The sequence below is a fragment of the Perissodus microlepis genome, chromosome 3 (genome assembly GCF_051167445.1).
Source record: "Perissodus microlepis isolate ML-2025 ecotype Zambia chromosome 3, ASM5116744v1, whole genome shotgun sequence".
Lineage (NCBI taxonomy): Eukaryota > Metazoa > Chordata > Actinopteri > Cichliformes > Cichlidae > Perissodus > Perissodus microlepis.
The window spans coordinates 1,603,266-1,621,246 of NC_140463.1; the positions used below are offsets into that span (position 1 = coordinate 1,603,266).

General features: G+C 46.7%; 1 pseudogene; it reads right to left on the bottom strand.

Moving 5' to 3' along the window:
* Window positions 1-5,817: 5,817 nt before the first annotated feature.
* LOC146389381 (uncharacterized) lies at window positions 5,818-12,499 on the bottom strand (annotated as a pseudogene).
* Window positions 12,500-17,981: the final 5,482 nt, after the last annotated feature.

The following is a 17,981-nucleotide window of genomic DNA, read 5'->3' on the forward strand; positions in this document are numbered from 1 at the left end:
TACGAAGAACGGACCCCTGCTTAGTACTTTTTTCTGTATTGAGTGTGTTGTAGAAAGTAAGACCTGAAGTTCTTTTATTTTGAGACTAAAAATGTTGGACAACAAGACAGAATCAGAACAATCAAATGTAAACCTGCAGACCCACAGAGCTGAAAACAAAGCTGTCTCTGCACAACTCCCTGTTTAAGCAGGGGAAGTAGTTTCTAGTTTCATAGAGTTCGTCAAATTCCTGTGGTAACAGTCATGTGACTGTTAGTAGCTCAGAGAGGTGTTACAAAACAGGAAGTGGGGTTGCTAAGCGGTTGCTATGTTTCTGATGTCACACGGATTATGAGCTGGATTATAAACCAGAGAAACCTCAGGCTGCTCTTCCTGCTCAGGTCAAAGGTCATCTTTCTGCCACCTGTTTACTGAGTGTTGTATGTCTTAGAGGTATTGCACAATGCCCTCTAATACAGGCTCTGTTTACTATTCTACTGATTTTTGATTTAAATATGATGAACTCACCCAATGTGGGAGGAGAATGTAAGAACTTAAAAATCGAACACGCAAACTTAAATATTTAAATTTAGAAATTATAGTTCTGGAGTGTGAGACTATGATGGAATGAAATAATAGTTTTTTTCTCTGACGCTTTTAAGGCCTTTTAAAATAAAGATTCTGTTGGTTTTAAAGTAGCGGTAACTGACAGTGGCCAATTACAGGGCTCTAGACTGCGACCAAATTTCTAAAACGTGCGACTAAAAAAAATCCTAGGTCGCACCGGTGTGACCATCCTTTCGAGTAAAAATAAAAAAAGTCTCTGTAATTCTGAAAGTTTCCGTGTGGTCAACAACAGACACACATTATACTCATATTGTGGTCTAAATCAATCAGAAATGCCAAGCCTAAGGTAAGATGTTCAGTTTGAAGCCTTTGAGGCACTTTAATTTTAGATTTTCTTTTTATTTAATATATCTTGAGATGTTTTAAGTTTAAATTTCATCTCTGAAGCACTTTTTCAGTACTGTATTTTTTCAGACTATAAACCTATCCCCCCGGCATTACGCGTCCATATTTTCTTTTCAAACTTCACTGCAGTGTGTTTCACACCTCAAACCTTTAGTAGACAATTAAACAAATAAAATTAAACTGCAATAAATTACAGGTAGCAATAAAATAAACTGCTAACTTTTTTACGCTACGTCCACACCTACCCGGGCATTTTTGAAAACTCAGTTTTTGTGTTTACGTGTGGACAAGGAATACAGAGTTTGTCTTGCAATGTTAAAGGTATGTGCCTTTTTTTCACGTCACGCCACATTATTTTTTACATGGGATGAATTTCTACAATGGTGTATAGAGACAAAATACTGTTACTGTTAATCTTACTATATGCAGTTTTTACATGCTTACATATACACACACAGTTACTGTCCCTCCATTTAGAAAGACAGAGGCATCACGGTGTGATTATTTTACATGTAGTTGTTTTTTCCTGTGTAATAATATTCAACATTGCTATCACTACATTTTTCAAAAATGCCTCTTTGTGCAAAATGGGTTCAAAAACATAAACAACTGTGGGGTACTGTTTGTCTGTGATTTGGACGGGGGGAACACTTGTTGCAGGATCAGCCTGATATTATTTGTATCCCTCTTTACTGTATAAAGAGTGTTGAGATTTGAAATATATTTTGAATGCGTATTTGTTGATTATATTGTTTTATGTATAAAAGAAGGCCAGCTTTAAGACTAGACTCTGTTTTTGCAGACTATGAGCTCCAGACAGAGTGAAACTAAGTTCAGACAGAAGCGTGACAGGTTGCCCTGGCAACAGATTTTAGAAAGAGGAAGTTATTGCAAGCTGTACAGGACGTTTTAGTGCACAGGCATATTAATAAAATCAGACACAGAAAAGAGGAACTGAATAGAAGAAGTTTTGTGTGTAATGAAACTGTGTGTGACGTATGTGACATCGAGAGGTACATAAATAACCTGGCTTCCTGTTTTCTGCTTGAGACTGGCTGATGTGAGCAGGCGTTTCTGTGTGTGCTCAGTCTCCATATCCCGGGATATGTAAATGAAGATCTTTTTTTAAAGTAAAAGACCACTTTTGAGCCGTGTCTTTTTGGCCCTAAGAATCAAAAGAACCGTTTTTAACAAGAGGTAACATCTCCAAAATTTCAGAAGTAGTAAGATGTTCAGTTTGAAGCCTTTGAGGTACTTTTAAGTTTTATTTAATATATCTTGAGATGTCTATCTCCAAAATTTCAGGAGTAGTTAGTCTTTATAAGAAGTGTTTGTGAACTAAAAATCAAGAATGTGAAATACTGTTTGTCCGTGATTTGGACAGCCCAGCGCACATTCCCGACATAGGGAAACAAATTCTCCCAGGGAGACCTACCTTGGCACCACCATTGTGCAGGTGAAGCCAAAAGCAAGATATGCTTCATCATATTTTCTAGTCTTTGGCTTGGAAGCAATTTCAAAAACCTGTGTCTGTTGCCATCTTCTATACACAAACCAAAGATCATCTACAGTGGAAATAAGTAGTTACACCTGCTTAGAGACATTTAATGTTAACCAACACACACACACACACACACACACACACAGGCACTCACTCAAACCTCAAAAGGAGGAAGAGTTTTTAACGGTCTGCCTCATTGGTCCAGCTGTGAGTCTCTTACCATGAACTATGGAGCAGCAGATTTGTGCTGTTTGAGGTGGAACTAAGCTGCACACAGCTGATGTTAGTGAGGAAAACATTACAGACTGCTTCACTTACCTTCACAGGGAGCTTCACATGGAAACGATCAGCATCAATCACAAACACCAAGTTCAGGAAAGAGGAACTTCGAGCAGGAAGGAAACACCCAGAGAGCCGTCCACAGGCCACCATCACAGCAGTGGTGTGTTGTAACTTCTGAGAGACAAATGTATTAAATAAATTGTATGAACTAATTTTCTTTGAAACTTATAAAAGAACATTTTCTATTTATTTTCTATTTATTTTCTATTATTCATTTGATCCTGTAACTTATTTTGTGCATAGATGGGCTGTAAAAATCTCACAAAGCTGAAAACAGGCTTATTTTTGAGTTCACAAAAAAGCTTACACAGATGAAGTGTATTCACAGCGAATTAGTATATTTTACTTAAGCTTAATAATCAGAATAATGCTCTGATCTCTTAAAATAAATGAAATCATACCTTTCTACTAAAACTGTTTATGTTGTTCTCCACCTTTTCCTTACCCGACCAGACACTGCAGGATTAACCTGAGTGTCCCAGTCCTGATTATTGTTGATGTGTTATAAACAGTGTTGGTCAAGTTACTTGAAAAAAGTAATCAGTAACTAATTACTAATTACTTCCCCAAAAAAGTAATCCCGTTACTTTACTGATTACTTATTTTCAAAAGTAATTAATTACTTAGTTACTTAGTTACTTTTTAAAAACACGATTTACAACCTGAATAGGTGATAAAGCGATAGATCTTTCAGCCCAATTCTACTTTTTCTGCATAATCCATCATATAAAATGTAATCAAATGGAAAAGTCTCTTTTTAAAATTTGTTTTATTAGTTTTAATCTTTTAACTTTATGCATCAAGCAAAAATGAAATTATATCCAACATTCTCTGACTGGAAGAAATGTGTTGAACATTTAAACCTATTTTCTGACCCCCCTCGGGCATATGTGTGTTATGATGATGATGATGATGATGATGACGATGACGATGATGATGATGATGATGATGATGATGATAGGGTTGGGGTCGCTAGGACCCCCGTGAGGCGCTTGTGTTATTATGACGTCGGTGGCGTCTGGGGAGCGGCGGTGCGGGAAGAAGCGGCGCAGTTGGGACAGTACGTGACGGCGCAGTTTGTGCACACGTGCACTCGGCACTCGTGGCACAGGATCTTGGTCTTGACGTCTTTGCTCCTGGGACACACATGGCACCTTCGCCTCTTGACCGGAGAGGAGTCGCGTGGCGTAGCGTTAGAGGCAGCGGCACGAGTATTACGATCATCGGCGTCGGCACCGTCGGCCTCGGTGGTAGTACCTCGGGCCGCGACTCTGCCTCCTCCTCCTCTGCCTCCTCCTCCTCGCGCTAACGCCCTGGCTTCGAGCATGGGGCGCGCGAGCGCTTTGCCCAGTCGCTCGAGGAAGAGCCTTCGCTTGTTGAGCTTGCCCGCCATCCAGTCGGGGTGAATTTCCCTCCACAGCACGAACGCGTTGTAGGCCGCCACGTCGACCATGTTGTGGAAAAGGGCCACTGGCCACCTGCAGGTCTTTCTCCTGCAGCTGTACGTGCTCACGACCTTGTCCAGGTTGTCGACGCCTCCCTTGGTGCGGTTGTAATGCAGCACCAAGGGCGGTTTTGCGCTGCTTCTGTTGCTGCTTCTGTTGCTGCCGCTGATGCTGTTGCTGCTGCTGATGCTGTTGCTGATGCGGTGGCTAGGCCGGGGCTCGGGGCCGGAGCGATGGTGGTAGCGAGGAGCGGTGGTGAGGAGCAGCACATTCTTGTTCTTCTTGGCCACGTAGGAGAGGCCCGTGTCGGGCCCTCGTCCTCCTCCTCCTCGTCCTCCTCCTCCCCTCGTCCCGCGGAGCCGCCGAGTACTACGGATTCGACGGAGCCCACGGCCCTGCCCTTGACGCAGCGCAGCTCACTGGGGATCTCGGGTCTGTTCGATCGCAGAGTGCCCAGCACGGTGTGGCCTCTTTCGCGATAGAGCCTGTCGGCGAGCTCGCGCGAGGTGAAAAAGTTGTCGCACGTGACGTTGCGTCCCGGCGTCAATCCCTCGATGAGGTCCACGACCACTCGAGTGGCCAGGTGCTTTTCGGGAGGGCCGCGCTTGTCGGACTTGCCGGTGTAGACTTGCATCTTCCACGCGTAGCTGGAAGGCACGTCGCACGCCACCCATATCTTGATCCCGTACCTGGCCGGTTTGCTGGGCATGTACTGTCTGAACGGACACCGTCCTGATGGCGAGAGAGGGAGGGAGAGAAAGAGAGAGAGAGAGAGGGAGAGATGTGAGTTTTCAGAGAACACACGTGCAAGCGTGGACGATAAAGTCATGTAAAAGCACAGCCGCAGAACCCGACGACGACAATAGCAGAAAGCTAGTGTTGTCGTTGTTCCCGCTCCTCTTCCTCCTCTCATCCGCACGCCACAGCCACACACGCACACACACACACACACACACACACCACGTACCTCTGAACGGCACCAGTCTCTCGTCGACGGTGACCTCCGATCCCGGGCGGTACAACCTCGCGCACCACTCGTCCCACACGGCTCTGATGGGGGCCAGTTTGTCGTAGCTATCGCTGACGCCGCCGTCTCTCTGTCGTCGAAGCGCAGCGCGCTCAAGTAGGCTCGAAAGGTCTTGAGCGGCATCGTGGCTCTGAACACGGACCTGCCGCTCTCGGCGTCCCACAGGCTCTCGCAGGCCTCTCCCCGGGACCTGTACACGCCGGCGAGCACGAGCAGCCCCACGTAGGCTCGGAACTCGACGCGGCCCATGGGCTTCCATCCGTCGATGGCGGGCCTGCGCCTGTCCGCTTCCAGGTTGGTCATGGCGATCACCGAGTCCTCTATCTCCGGCGGGAAGTAGGCCATGAACGAGGAGGCCTCGTCTCGCGCCGCCGCCACGGCCTCTTCGGTGGGGCCTCGTCCTCGCGGGTCGAGGTCGTCGTCTTCTTCCTCCTCTTTGTCGTCTTCTTCTTCTTCTTCTTCCTCCTCTTCGTCGTCGTCTTCTTCTTCTTCTTCGTAGTCTTTGTCTTCATAGTCTTCTTCTTCTTCTTCTTCATCGTCATCATCATCGGCTACATCTGCGTCGCGAGTTTCACCGACATTGCCATGCCCGCGATCGCGCCCAAGATCATCAACGCCATCTGAAGCACGGCTGGCGGGAGGACGCCAAAGCTCCGAAACCCCCCGCCCGCAGTCGACGTCTTCTTCATCTTCTTTGTCTGCTGCTTCTTCTTCTTCTTCTTCTTCTGTGTCTTCGTCTCCCTCTCTGCCTTTCGGAGCCATCAGCCTGGCATGATTGCAACCGAATTTCTTGGACGTGATCGCGTAGTCCGCGTGCACCGCCCGGTAAACCATGGTCCGCTACCTCGTCGTCTTCGCCCTCCTGCTCCTCCGAGCAGCGCTCCTCCTCTGCGAGCGTTCGGGCTGTCGAGTCGTTATCCTCCTCGGCCTCTTCCTCTTCTTCTTCTTCCTCCTCCTCCTCCTCAGAGTCCTCCTCCGAGTTCTCCGAGTTCTCCTCTTGTTGTTGCTGCTGCTGCTGCTGCTGCTCTTGGTCTTCCTCGACCCCTAGCCCTCGATAGCGAAACGTGGCCGGTCGCAACAACGGAGCGACCGTAGCCCACCCCGCGTACGCCAAACGCGCTGGTGATGATGATTGCGACGGCGATGGTGATGGTGAGCGGGAGGAGGAGGACGACGATGACACCGCCGACGATTGCGATCCACCTGTACCGACCTTAGTGCTCTTTGGCTCCCACGGTCTAGTGCATGACATTGTCTTCTTCGTCTTCTTCTTTCTCATTGGCACCTTGTTGCCGTTGTTGTTGTTATTGTTGTTGTACACGCGCCTGGACACTGCCTCTGTAACCTGTAACCCCGACACGCTTAGTACCCGCCATCCACGCTCTTATCATCTCGCCGCGTGACGCGCTGTGCTTTCGCCGGGGTGTTTCTCGACCACGTTTTACACGACTTTATCGTCCATGCTTGCACGTGTGTTCTCTTTCAAACTCACCTCTCTCTCTCTCTCTCTCTCTCTCTCTCTCTCTCTCTCTCCCATCCCATCCCATCCCCTCGGGGGATCTCGCGACCCCAACCTCCTCCCTCCCTCCGCGGGGGACCCGCATCCCCCGACCCCGCCCTCCCATCCCATCCCCTCGGGGGATCTCGCGACCCCAACCTCCTCCCTCCCTCTGCGGGGAACCCGCATCCCCCGACCCCGCCGCTCTCCCCCTGGCGGGTGAATCAGGGTTAATGCACGACAAGGAGTGTACAGATTGGTGATGGGATTTCCGGCTCTTTTTAGAGAACCGGCTCTTTCGGCTCAGCTCACTAAAAAGAGCCGGCTCTTTCGGCTCCGTACCGGCTCTTCAGGTTGTTTTGTTGCTTTAATTAATTTATTATTACAATAATATAAAATTATGCACAAAAGGAATTACTAATGTAAACAAAAGTGGTTTTATTTATATATGTTTATATATAAATATATACAGTGGCCCCTAGAGACAAAACACGTACAAACTCCAAAAAGCACGTACAAACTCTAAAACATATTTCTAGCGCTAACTGAACTTCCAAAACAGAGCTACTAGATCACTTAAATTACACAATTGAAAGCATATGTGTATTGTTTGTGTATTTATACACAAGCACTCATATATATTCAAATAATTTAAAAAAGTTCATTTACCTCTTACTACCACACACCGGTCGTTGGTACTTGCTGGCTTGTGTAGCCTCTAGGTAACAAAAGCTCAACACTGCGCCTAGCATTCTGGAGCACTTCTGTTGTCTTTTGTACATGTTTTGGAGTTTTTACGTACTTCTGAGGCTACGTCCACACGTACACGGGTATTTTTGAAAACAGAGATTTTCTGTTTTCGTTTTAAAAAATAATCTCATCCACATGTAAATGCAGAAATGAAGGAAAACGCTGCTAGGAAAATGCCAAAGCAACAGGTGCCGATATATTCCTAAACGTGTAGAAATGTTGGCCAATAAGAAGTCTAGAAGCCTCGGTGGGAAATAGTAAACAAAGATGGGGCGTAGAAGCAGAACAGAGTCGTATGTGTGGAGGGACAGTAACTGTGTGTGTATATGTAAGCATTTAAACACTGCAGAGAGGACAAGTAACAGTGACAGTATTGTAGAAATTCATTTCACCGAAACAAAACGTGTGACGTCAAAAAAGGCGCACATCTTTGACGCTGCGTTTTCTCCGTTTTCCTCATCCATGCGTAAATGCAAAAACGGAGTTTTCGAAAATATCCACCCTGACAGTCATTTTTAGAAATCTCCATTTTCATTGACCGAAAACGCCGTTTACGTGTGGACGAAAGGTGCAAACGCATAGAAAAATCTCAGTTTTCAAAAATACCCGGGTACGTGTGGATGTAGCCTGAATTTTTATGTGCTTTGGAGTTTTTACGTGCTTCTGAGTTTTTACGTGTTTTGGAGTATGTACGTGCTTCAGGGTTTGTACGTGCTCCAGGGTTTGTACGTGTTTTGAAGTTTGTACATGCTTTGTCTCTAGGGGCCACCATAAATATACTTTTATTTATTCACTCCACATAAAATGTAATAAATAAATCATGTAATACAAAAACTGATTACTATACCTTTCTAATGTGACGTTGTTGTCCCTGGCTCTCTTTCTCTCTCTCTCTCTCTCTCTCTCTCCCGCTCTGTTCCTGTGCTACTGCGACTGTAACTACCGCCCCTCCCCCATCTGCTCAGCGCAAAGCACAAGGCTCGCGTGTGGAGTGTGGGATGGAATAAAATGCCTTTTGTTATTATCTAACCTGCAGTATCCATATTGTACTAGCAAACATAGCTTATAGCTTTTAGGCCATATTGAGATGAGCAAACATACTGGCAATCTTTGAACTCTTGTTATGGGAATGACTATAATCATTTTATACATATTGCATTCTGTGCTTATAAAGGAGTTGTGGCTCAGTCCATTAATTGAAGGTCAAGAGCTTTGGCCAGCGATATGTCTGGCCAATCCAGTGTGAGGTTGACTAGAGCTGTGGAAGGAATTGCAATACACGCTTACAAAACACTTATATCAGGTTATTCTTTATTATCTTTTATTTGTTCATATTCTTTTATTAAGTTTTAAGTATTATCATTTGATTAAAACATTTATTCAATATATTACACTTATAGTTTCAGTTGTGTATGTACTAGCCTTCTGTCTGGTGGAAAGGTTACAAGGTTTAGCTGGTGAGGTGAGAGGTGAAACTGAGTGCATTTCAGGTTGACACATACACACACACACCCACACACACACACAGTAGATAGACTCATTTATAGGTGAGAGGTTAATCATATTTTGCTTGTGACTGCAAAATTGTGCCTGCAAAAGAACAGATTGTTGCAGAATGTGTGCCTGATGTTCCAGACGATAAGCGAGCATCCGGCAGCAACAGGAAGACACCTGGGATGGAGATGAGGCGATGTTGTTTTGCAAACTGTGTTAAAAGTCATTGTGGTTTTGATTTGACGTATATATGTATGTATTGTATTGCTTAACGCATGAAGGGGCGTTATAAATTTCCCTGATGATATAAAATAACTGTTTTCTGTATTGTTAATGTCACGGCTGGCAGGGTGAGCCGTGTGGTGTTGGAGGAAAAGGAGGACCCAAAATGCGGCAGTGACTGATGATTCGAGTGACGTTTATTTACAAGTGGTGGAGTGCCAAAAACAGGCAGTGAGGCATGACAAAACAACTGAAGAAACCTAAACTGGGAGAACTAAATGACAAACCTGAGAGCATACAAAAGGGGTGCGGGGCAGAGAGACGCAGAGACAGGAACGAAACACCATAGAAGGCAGACGAGCCGACGACGAACACAGACCGACACCCACTAAATATACACACACAAGGTATTCGGGTAATCACACACAGGAGGGAAGAACAGCTGAACCCAATACACATGATGACCGGAGGAGACAAGCTGAACACAATGACAAGAGACACAGACCTTCAGAACAAAACAGGAAATCTAGAACCCGAACCGGACACAAGGGGGGAGGACACACACTAACTAGAACAGAGGAAAATAATCATAAAACACAAAACGCTGGGTCAACGACCCAGCACCATGACAGTACCCGCCCTCCAAGGGCTGGCTCCAGACAGCCCAAAACAAAAACAGACGACCAACCCAGGGCGGGCGACGGAGGGACCAAAACCAAACAAAAAACAAGCTCCAGCAAACCAAATGAATTGTCCAAAACACAAACACACATACTGGAGTTCAAGAACAAAACACAGTTCAGGAGGCCGGCCCGGAGGCTGACAACTCAGAAGTCCAGGACAATTCATCTTCTGAGGCCGGCCACGTTGGCGACACAAATCCAAAAGCCGACCGCGCGGAAGGCAGCGGTGGCGAAGCGGAAACAGTTCAGGGGGCCGACCGTGCACACGGCAGCGGCGGTGAAGCGGAAACAGTTCAGGCGGCAGACCGTGCGGACAGCAACGGCGGCGACGGGTAAATAGTTCAGGCGGCCGACCGTGCGGACGGCAACGGCAGCTGTGACACAAGTCCGGAGGCCGGCCACGCGGAAGGTAGCGGCGGCGTTTGGGAGGTCGTCCATATTGGCGATGACGCCCAACAAGCGGCCTGGCAGATGACCGCCGATGTCGAGGCGGCAATTTGGGACCCAAAGGCTGCGTGGCCCCCGCAGCACCAGGCAACGCAGAGGCTGAAGCGGAAGCGGAGGCTGGACCAGGCGTGGCTGGAGCTGGACCAGGCGAGGGCGAAGCTGACTCGGAGGCTGGACCAGACGAGGACGAGGCTGACTTGGAGGCTGGACCAGGCGAGGACGAGGCTGACTCGGAGGCTGGACCAGGCGAGGACGAGGCTGACTCGGAGGCTGGACCAGACGAGAATGAAGCCGGAGCTGGACCAGGCGAGAATGAAGCCGGAGCTGGACCAGGCGAGGATGAAGCCGGAGCTGGACCAGGCAAAGATGAAGCCGATGCTGTAGCCGGACCAGGCGACGGCGAGGATTAAGCCGATGCTGTAGCCGGACCAGGCGACGGCGTGGGTGAAGCTGGACCAGGTGACGGCGTGGGTGAAGCTGCACCAGGCGACGATGATGAAGCCGATGAAGAGACTGCTGCAGGCGAGGATGACGGCTCGGAGGCTGCTGCAGGCGAGGATGAAGCTGGACCAGGTGGCGGCGTGGGAGCCGCAGGTGGTGAAGCAAGTGGTGGCTGAACGGTCTCCCCGGGACCGTCAGCAGGCATGAGGATGTGCTGGCTGGGTCCTCCAAGACACCCAGCTGACAAGGCAAGAGGCTGGACGGGCTCCTCGGGCCCTCCAGCTGACAAGGCAAGAGGGTGGACGGGCTTCTCGGGCCCTCCAGCGGAGACAGGAGGCTGGAGCGGCCCCTCGGACCCTCCAGCGGAGACAGGAGGCCGGAGCGGCCCCTCGGACCCTCCAGCGGAGACAGGAGGCCGGAGCGACCCTCGGACCCTCCAGCGGAGACAAGGACGGGCAGGCCAGGCTCTCCAGAACCCCCAGCAGAAACAGTCACTGAACCAGCGGGCACAGGGGCCCCTGGCACACGCAGGGCTGAACCAGCAGGCACGTGGGCCTCTGGAAAACACAGAGCAGAACCAGTAGGCGCACGGGCCTCTGGCAGTAACAGAACAGGACCAGCAGGCACGGTGGCCTCTGGCAAACACAAAGCAGATTGCAGCTGCACCGAGCATTGACTCAGCTCAGGCAGCGACAGCCAGGTGCAGTCCTCAGCTGGCTTCTTAACCTCCAGGGGTCCAGAGTCAGCTGGGGGCTGAGACCCAGCCTCTGGGGAGGCCCTGGAGTGCGTCTCAGTCTCAGAACTGGCCAGCTCTTGAGGAATGTTTTCATTGTTATTAGGTTTGTCTCTCTGCTTAGAATAAGAAGTTGTTGAACTGTCCTTTATGGGTTGAACTGTCATGGCTTGCTGTACCGGAAGAGTTGGTGAAGATGATGGCTGAATAGGTGGCTGAGCTGATGATAAGGCTGATGAGTCTTCTACCAACTGAGCTATTGACTGGGCTATGGATTGTAACATAGTTTGTAGTAAGTCTGGCTGTGGTAGTGACTGAGCTATGGGTCGTGAGGCTGAATGTGATGGAGGTGACGACTGAGCGGCTAACTGAGCTTCAGGCTGGGCAGCTACGGTCTCAGGAAACACATTCTTATTAACGACAGTTGCAGATGAGCCAGGGAAAACACCATTACCCTCACTGGCAGCACAGAAAACGGCCCCAGAATAAACAGTCACGAAGTCCAGAGAAACAGAAAGGGTGTCTTTTCCACTCACCACAGCCGGCAACTCAGAAGTCTCAGGACCCGGCTGTGGCGATGGGCGTCGGCGGCGTGAACGTCGCTTCCTTCTCGGGGATAGCGCCGACCGGCCGGGTAATTCCACATCCGGCGGGCCGGGCCGCAGATTCCCCGACGGGCAGTGCAAAACATTCACCGCCGGGCTGGGTCGGGAAGCGGTAGCGGCTGGAGGGTGGAGGTGAAGTTCGTTAAGTATGAAATTCTGTGCGAGCGGGTGAAGAGAGTCCAGTAGCCAGGAGTGAGCAGAGATTAATTGTTGTAGCCTGGCTTCTACAGCGCGGTGAAATTCCTCTCCCTCACGTTTGAGCCACAGGTTAACCAACCTTGAAACGGAGTCAATCAATTCCTCCCAAAACTCCTGGGAAGGTGCAGATGCTGCTGGGTCCGTGTTTGGTCGGCTCGGCATGACAAAACAACTGAAGAAACCTAAACTGGGAGAACTAAATGACAAACCTGAGAGCATACAAAAGGGGTGCGGGGCAGAGAGACGCAGAGACAGGAACGAAACACCATAGAAGGCAGACGAGCCGACAACGAACACAGACCGACACCCACTAAATATACACACACAAGGTATTCGGGTAATCACACACAGGAGGGAAGAACAGCTGAACCCAATACACATGATGACCAGAGGAGACAAGCTGAACACAATGACAAGAGACACAGACCTTCAGAACAAAACAGGAAATCTAGAACCCGAACCGGACACAAGGGGGGAGGACACAGAGTAACTAGAACAGAGGAAAATAATCATAAAACACAAAACGCTGGGTCAACGACCCAGCACCATGACAGTTAAAGAGAGATCTACAGCTGATGTTTTGCAGTGTATATCTCCCACACGTGTGTTCATTAAAATCATCGTTTGACTCCACCCAGCTGGATCAGTGTTGTTATTTGGATTAGAGAAAGAAAAAAAAAACCCATGGCTCGCGATAAGGAGTCAGCTCGCGTCGTTCATGTCTAAGAGCCATTGCGTGCTTTTTACATCCAACACAAAAACTGCAGTCGTGGTGCTTTTGACTGTACTCAAAACTCGGAAATTCTGCCTTCCGAATAGGAAGATGTAGGTAACACCAGGCTGCAGATGAGCTGCATACAGGGCTGGTTTGGGACAAAAAATTGGCCCGGGTTTTGACCAGCAGCTTTACAGCTGTGGCTCCAGCAAACATCAGCTGATAGTAGAAATTAATATTAAATACATTCTAACAACAGCTGATCAAGCTTAAACGTGCTGCTGTTGTTTAACACAACATCCGCTGGTTTCCTCTTTCTGGTGCAAAGTGGGCGATAAACAAACGAGAGAAAATCCAATCAGCTGATCACTGATCAGTTTTCATGATTGAAGTAGAAACAGGAGACGGAAGGTGAGAGGATGAGAAAAGATGAGGCAGCTGTGCAGCTCCAGCTTTGTCCTTTTTATTGTAGCTGAAGTACCGGAGAAACTGTGTTCCTTTTCACCTCAATACAAAACGCGTGATATTTTCTCTGAATATGAGACGATTCTGTTTTTTACGGGACGGTTGGCATCTCTAATAGTTAACCTTATGAACAAAATAAAGTTCAACATCATTAACATCATAGCACCCACCCAGCTGTATAGAAACTCAGTCATGCCAGCTAGTACGCAGTGCGGAAAAAGTCAGAATAACGAAAATAAACTACACCTAAACTTGGTTTATATCTGACACAGATAATGTGAGTGAAGTTGGCCCCCCAACCTTCTTCAAATCCAACAAAAGTTGTATCAAACGTTTGTGCTACGTTTGTGCTGGTTTGTGCTGCTAAAATTTTCGTTTGTGCTGCTATCATTTTAAAGATATTTAAGAAAATTTCTAGAGGTCATCAGAGGTCAACCAGCCCCCCCACATTAATTAAATCAAACAAAACTGGTGTCAATCAACTGTGCTACGTTTGTGCTGGTTTGTGCTGCAAACATTTTTGTTTGTGCTACTATCATTTTAAAAATATTAATAAAATAACGTCTTGATGCGTGTTGATTCTGTTTATCTGGACATTTTCAGTTGGAGAAACGTTTCGTCACTCATCCAAGTGACTTTTTCAGTCTCAGCTGACTGCAGGTTTTCCCAACCTTATAAACACATGTGAGTGAAGTTGGCCCCCCTACATTCTTCAAATCGAACAAAATTGATGTCAAACATTTGTCCTGCAAATTATTTTGTTTGTGCAGGTTATGTTCCCTAATTTTATAAACAGTACATGTACAGTGAGAGAGAGATGTTACATCTGTCTTCACTTGCATCCCAGTCACAGAAGCGTTGGAGGTAGTTCATAAGAGATTACAGGATCATCCCAACCTCAGCAACAGGACCACTCTCAGCACTGATCAGTGATGTGCGGATCGATCCTGAAATATCGATTCCTCTGATACCAATCATTTATGTTCTAGAATCGATTCTCACATTAAAATATCGATATTTTAGTAATTTAGGTTAAATTTGTAGTTTATCATTAACAGGAACACAGTGGAAAGAAACTATAACATTCGGATTGTCTACATTCAAAGGAACTACTTCCTCTTCCGCCTTTCATAGTCATGTACGAAATACGGCTGTATAAATGTCTCGCAGCCCCTGGCGTGCGCACTCACAACAATGGCTGAGCGTAATTGGAGTCATGTGCAGACGTATTTTACCTGCACAAACAGCTGAGACGTGGTTTGCGATACATGTGGCAAAAAAGTGCTCCAAGAGTGAGGTGTTGTGGCCATACTTGCCAACCTTGAGACCTCAGAATTAGGGAGACAATTCAAAAGGGCTGTTGGGGGGTGATAAATACATTTTACAGGGTTTATTTATCGGTTAAAATACGTTAAATGTCACCATTATTATTGGCCGGCCCGGAAACAGCGGGGGTGTCCAAATTCAGAGGCTGCCTCCACCTGAGGACCCGGCCTTCGCGGTCTAAAGAAAGCCGGGTAGTACGTCACGAGCTCCCTCGGTGGAGTGAAACTGCCGTCTGCTCCTTGCTATCTAAAATATAACAGGACACTGACGTAAACTCTCGACCGTCTCACACTTTGTTTAATCAGTTTTCTGTTTGACGTTTATTCTGCTGTGTGAAAACCCCGGAGGAACCCTCCCGAGGGATTAATAAAGTTAAGTTTAATTTAATCTAATCCAATAACTTTAAACTCAGCCAATCCGATTTACTCACGAACAAATAAAACACTGAAAAAGCCAAACAGTAACATTTTTAATTTATCAAAGTGACTTATATATCATGTTTAACCCGAGTAGTGAAAGACCGCAGGGGTTTGAAGACGATGTGTCGGCTCAGATATTTGAAGTTTACACAGCTTCATTCTCACCTCAAAATATGTTAAAAGTTTTTTTACGACCCACAAAGAGAAATAAGAGTAATATTAAAACTAAGTCACTGCCGCCATTGGTGGAAACTGGAATTGGCTGGGCTGCGCTATGAATTCTGCGATATGGTTTTTCAATTTTGTTGTCCGGGTGGAAAATCGGGAGAAATTCGGGAGAATGGTGGCTCTGGGAGATTTTCGGGAGGGGCACTGAAATTCGGGATTCTCCCGGAAAAATCAGGAGTGTTAGCATGTATGGTTGTGGCAACATCACTAACTTTGTCAAACACCTCAGAGTAAATCATATCACAGAATATGACAAGCGTATGTTGAGGTGAACTGAAGAGGAGGACAGGGACAGGTGCTGCTAGGGCGAGACAGACGTCTCTCACGGAGTCCTTTAGTGCTGCAGGCAGGCAACGTGTTCAAATAGCACAACTTCAGTTTTTTATTTCTATATGATGAACTCTGCATCATTAAGTGATAAGAACAAGTAATCTGATGTCCTGTAATCATTATGACGCTATAATTTGAGATGCAATAAATAAAATACGTTTTTGTACAAAGTATCGGTATCGGATCAGTATCGTCGATACCACCCTGAATATTACTTGGTATCGGATCGGAAAGGAAATCAGTGGTATCGCACATCACTAACAAACACGAAAAACACCAGACATCATGATACAGACTTAGAATTTCCACCGATGTTTTTTCGCCCTCGGTGCGCCTGCTCGCTGCTGAAGTCAAAGTAAACTTTATTGTCATCTCCGCTACATACAGTCCAGCATATAGAGAGACGAGACGACGAGGCTCCAGTTACAGCAGTGCAAGTAAACAAACAATAAATATAAGAAGAGTAAGAAAATAAATATACACTTTAGGACTCGGGGTAAAGGGATCAATGATAATTTATAATTTACAGTTTGATGATTTAAAGTCTCACACACAACCCGTCGAAAGGGGAGGGGGGCTGCTGCTTCCAAATAGAGCACATTTCATTCATAATGTTGTAAATCCAAGCCCATTATGTATTCATGATCTGAATCCTGGGTTGTGTGAAATCTCAGAAATGCACCCTAGACAAAGTGAATCTGTGAACTAAGGTGTAGGTGTGTTAGATTATGTGTGTTCCTTTGTGACTTTAGTTTTGTGTGTCTCCTGGTCGAGTTTTGTATTTATTTTTCCTTCACGCAATAAAGCTGAATGTCCTGCCTGTGAGTCTGTGTTTGGGTCCAATCCTGCCTGCGCCACACACAGCTCATGACAATTTATTTGCAACATCGTTCTTCTTCTGTCACCTGATGTAAGTAAGTAACATTTTATTTATCAGGGCTCGCAAAATTTTTCCAGTCGGGCTACCAAAATCTATCAGGCTGTCGTAGGAAGGAAAAATATATGTCAATGCTTTTGCATTCTTTTGGAAGTGTAGCTGGGTAATTATGTCACTGGCATCGGTGAGCCACTGTCAATATGTGACATATTGAAATCGCGTTTGAATTTGCGCTTGTTTTTGCTTTCATTTTGCAATCGCGCGAACTGTGTATAGAGAGCGTCAGCACTGATTGGTGAGTGACGATCATTTGCGCACCAATTCCTCTGACATCGTCTTATCAATCGTTAGCTTACTATGCAAACATGACAAGACATGACTTCCTCCTCCCAAGACCTGTTTTCTATGAGCCTGGGCCACATAACCCAAACCACAATCAAGCCAGATATGGCATGCAATCACATAAACAGTGTCATCTATGCCCGGCCTGGCCCGTATCTGGATGACATACGTCTTATGGAAGTCAGCCAGCAGTGCCGGCTTGGTACCTGATCTGGGCCAGACCTGCTTGCTATGTGGGCATTTGTCTGATAAACACCAAACAGTGTTTTATAAACAGGAAATGTTGTTCTTGTGCCATATAGTAAAATAAGATACTGACATGTATATGTGAGGACAGCACACACACAGTTCAGGCTGATGTTCTTGTCCTGGCATCTTTTCACCAGCTCACTGATGACATACACTGGATCTGCTCACCTGTTTTAAAATAAAGATCATGTCAATGGTTTCAAGTCGATAAGAGAAATAATATTTTTGGGACACAGCGGTCCGGCTCATGAATTGGTGATAACGACCTACTGAGCCTGCTAACAGGTGCAGGAGGGCCAATCTGAGCCACAGTTATGGGGCTGATAACTGTGTCATGATCGGCAGAGACAGACTGTGCAGAGGTGTGTGTTGGACCCAGGTATGGACAGAGGCAGACAGAGACAGAAATATCTATAACAAAAGGCAAGCCTTTATTATGGCTGATACAGGGCAACATAAAGCAGCAAGGGCAGTGGCTAACCTAAACTAGAAGCTACACTGGGAGAACTGAAACTAAGAGAACTGTGACATGACTATGACAAAACTAGGAGGACTGGCAATGACTGTGAACAGGACCTTGTGCAGAGTGCATGAGAAGGCTATGTAATACATGAATAACTTAAACATGAACTGCACAGCAATCCTGAAAACACTTGACCTGACATGACACGAAGGATGTAACACAGACTACCC